The sequence below is a fragment of the Hyperolius riggenbachi genome, chromosome 12, assembly GCF_040937935.1.
Source record: "Hyperolius riggenbachi isolate aHypRig1 chromosome 12, aHypRig1.pri, whole genome shotgun sequence".
Taxonomy (NCBI): domain Eukaryota; kingdom Metazoa; phylum Chordata; class Amphibia; order Anura; family Hyperoliidae; genus Hyperolius; species Hyperolius riggenbachi.
Window position 1 is genome coordinate 21,601,949 of NC_090657.1, and position 4,227 is coordinate 21,606,175.

Consider the following 4,227-nt stretch of genomic DNA (forward strand, 5'->3'; position numbering starts at 1 on the left):
AATAAAGGCCAAAAACACATCTAGTGTGAAAGAGCCCTAAAGGTGCCCATACACTCGCCAGATTGGCAACAGATAGATAAGAAATGCATCTGATGATCTATCTGATGCGTTTTTAGAACATTTTTTACCAGGATAGAATTCCAATAGATTTCAGTTTGAAATCTATTGAAATTCGATCTGATGGCATTTTTTTGCCATCAGATTTCCATTAAGGCCAATGCAAACTGATAAGCAATCTCATCAGATCGACCTAAATTTTCCACCCTGCAAGTTCGATGGAAATCCATCGAAATCGGCCGTCGATCGGTCGATTGGCCAACCGATTTGCGATCGATCGATCGATCGGGGTCGATCGGTCGGCCAGAAAATCGGCTGAGTGTATGGGCTGCTTAAGAGCTTGCCAATTAGCTTTTTATCCCTAGGTATGTACAAAGTACAAGAGGACATCAAGTGTGCATGGAGAAAAAGAAATACTGCCACCTATTTAGATAAGGGCTTTCCAAAGTTAGGGTGGTTAAAATGTGGAATATTACTACAAGAATTAGTCATGGCAAATTCTATGTTAGCATTTAAATGGAACCGGAGGTGAGAGGGACATGGAAACTATTTCCTTCTAAATAATGTACATTGCCTCGCTGTCCTGTTGAGCCTCTACCTCTAATGCTGGGCATACACGGATGCAATTCCGTCCCTGCGGGCGCTTCCATATCTTCCGCTCGATTATGTCCATTGTCCGCCCGCGGGGATAGAGCGGGGTCATTGGACCTGTCGGAAATTATCAATCGAGACATCAGCGGCTTGATAGATAAGGAAAAACTGTCAGTGTATGCCCAGCATAATATTAGACCAACAAGCATGCAGATCAAATGTCTATAACAAATCTGACGATTACGGTAGCTGCATGCTTGTCGGTGTGTGAATTAAGGTGCGTACACACGCATTACTGTAACAGATGGGTCCCTCAGACCCTTCCGCTGGGCGGGCGTTCTGCTGACAGTAGCACGTGTGTACACGCTGTCGGCAGACTAAGACTGAGCGAATCAGTCAGAAACAGCCTTATCAGTCCGCCGACAGCGTGTACACACGTGCTACTGTCGGCAGAACGCCTGCACAGCGGGAGCGTCTGTCGGACCCATTGTTTGTTACAGTAGTGCGTGTATGCACCTTTAGACTACTGACTAGATCAGCAGGATAGCCAGGCAACTGGTATGGTTTAAAAGGAAATAAAATTAAAGGGAACCTAAAGATAGAAAAAGAAAAAAAGTTTCCTTACAAGTCCCTTGGAGTCGTCCTGTGCCTGCGCTTGTCCTCCACGATGCACCGGTCCCCCGTCGTGGCTCAGTTTTTTTGCTTTGTTGAATTGCGGCCCTAGCTGTTCATCCTCACTCACGCTGGCAGTGTTCTGTGCAGGTGCTGTGGAGTTTATCCCTTGTACGGTGCCGGTGTAGGACACTCCCAGTGCTGGGAGCGAGGACAAGCACAGTGGCGGGGGAACTGGAGGATCGTTGAGGACCGGTGTGACTGCAGGGGGATGGCAGAAGCCTCCGCTAAGTGAACATTTTCTTATCTTCAGTTTCTTTTTAACCACTTCAGCCCACGAGTTATTTTAACCTTATGGAGGCGGGAATTTTCACATTTCAGTGCTTCTCCCATTCGTTCCCCAATGACTTCATCATTATTTATCACAACAAAATAATCTATACCTTGTTTTTTTCACCAATTAGGCTTTCTTTGGGTGGTACATTATGCTAAGAATTATTCTTAATGCATTTTAATGAGAAAAAAATCATTTCTCATTTTTTGGCCTTTATAGTTTTAAAATAAAACCTATTGTGGATAAGACACACATTTTATTTGCCCTGGTTGTGCAATGTCTGGAGACAAAATTTTATTTGGAAATAAAGGTACATTTTTTCAGTTTTACATCCATCACTATTTAAAGCCCATGTTTTAACAGTAATAAACTCTTTAGACATAAATATTGAAGAAAAAAAAATCACTCCCTAATATATGTAGGTGTAATTTTACTATTTGACCACATGATGTCCTTGAGCATTTTTTATTACTGTATGCATTACTATACATACTATAAGTATGCAAATGGGAAGTAATGCATTACTTAACCACTTGAGGACTGTTGGCTTTACCCCCCTTAAAGAGACTCCGTAACAAAAATTGCATCCTGTTTTTTATCATCCTACAAGTTCCAAAAGCTATTCTGTGTTCTGGCTAACTGCAGCACTTTCTACTATGACAGTCTCTGTAATAAATCAATGTATCTTTCCCCTGTCAGACTTGTCGGCCTGTGTCTGGAAGGCTGCCAAGTTCTTCAGTGTTGTGGTTCTGATCTGAACTCCCCCTTCCAGGCCACTCTATGCACACTGCCTGTGTGTTATTTAGATTAGGGCAGCTTCTCTCTTCTCGCTTATCTTTTACAAGCTGGATAAATTGTCCTCTGAGCTGGCTGGGCTTTCACATACTGAGGAATTATAGACAAGGGCAAAGCTGTTTGCAGGAAGAAAAGAGCAGCCTGAAACTTCAGTGCATGAGATTCTGCAGGGGGAAAGAAACACACAAATGATCTCTTGAGATTCAAAAGGAAGGGTGTATACAGCCTGCTTGTGTATGGATGTATTTTCTATATGTGGACATACTGTACATCAACCTACTTCCTGTCTTGGTGGCCATTTTGTTTGTTTATAAACAAACTTTTTAAAACTGGTTTTAACTACTTTTAATGCGGCGGGGAGCAGCGAAATTGTGACAGAGGGTAATAGGAGATGTCCCCTAACGCACTGGTATGTTTACTTTTGTGCGATTTTAACAATACAGATTCTCTTTAACCTGCCTGGCGTTCTATTAAGATCGCCAGGCAGGCTGCGGGAGGGTTTTTTTTTAATAAAAAAAAAACTATTTCATGCAGCCAACTGAAAGTTGGCTGCATGAAAGCCCACTAGAGGGCGCTCCGGAGGCGTTCTTCCGATCGCCTCCGGCGCCCAGAATAAACAAGGAAGGCCGCAATGAGCGGCCTTCCTTGTTTTGCTTACATCGTCGCCATAGCGACGAGCGGAGTGACGTCATCGACGTCAGCCGACGTCCTGACGTCAGCCGCCTCCGATCCAGCCCTTAGCGCTGGCCGGAACTTTTTGTTCCGGCTACGCTGGGCTCAGGCGGCTGGGGGGACCCTCTTTCGCCGCTGCTCGCGGCGGATCGCCGCAGAGCGGCGGCGATCAGGCAGCACACGCGGCTGGCAAAGTGCCGGCTGCGTGTGCTGCTTTTTATTTCAGCCAAATCGGCCCAGCAGGGCCTGAGCGGCAGGCTCCGGCGGTACTGGACGAGCTGAGCTCGTCCAGACCGCCCAGCAGGTTAAGGACCAGAGCCTTTTTCTCCATTCAGACCACTGCAGCTTTCACGGTTTATTGCTCGGTCATACAACCTACCACCTAAATGAATTTTGGCTCCTTTTCTTGTCACTAATAAAGCTTTCTTTTGGTGCTATTTGATTGTTGCTGCGATTTTTACTTTTTATTATAATTATCAAAAAAGACATGAATTTTGTCAAAAAAATTATTTTTTTACTTTCTGTGCTGATATTTTTCAAATAAAGTAAAATTTCTGTATGCATGCAGCGCGAAAAATGTGGACAAACATGTTTTTGATTTAAAAAAAAAACCCATTCAGCCTATATTTATTGGTTTGGGTGAAAGTTATAGCGTTTACAAACTGGTGCTAAAAGTGAATTTTACCATTTTGAAGCATCTCTGACTTTTCTGACCACCGGTCATGTTTCATGAGGTGCTAAAATTCCAGGATGTTATAAATACCCCCCAAATGACTCCATTTTGGAAAGAAACATCCCAAAGTATTCACTGAGATGCATGGTGAGTTCATAGAAGATTTTATTTTTTGTCACAAGTTAGCGGAAAATGACACTTTGTGACAAAAAGTGACAAAAAAAAAGAAAAAAGTTTTCATTTCTTCTAACTTGCGACAAAAAAAAAATGAAATCTGCCACGGACTCACTATGCTCCTCTCTGAATACCTTGAAGTGTCTACTTTCCAAAATGGGGTCATTTGTGGGGTGTGTTTACTGTCCTGGCATTTTGGGGGGTGCTAAATTGTAAGCACCCCTGTAAAGCCTAAAGGTGCTCATTGGACTTAGGGCCCCTTAGCGCAGTTAGGCTGCAAAAAAGTGCCACGCATGTGGTATTGCCGTACTCAGGAGAA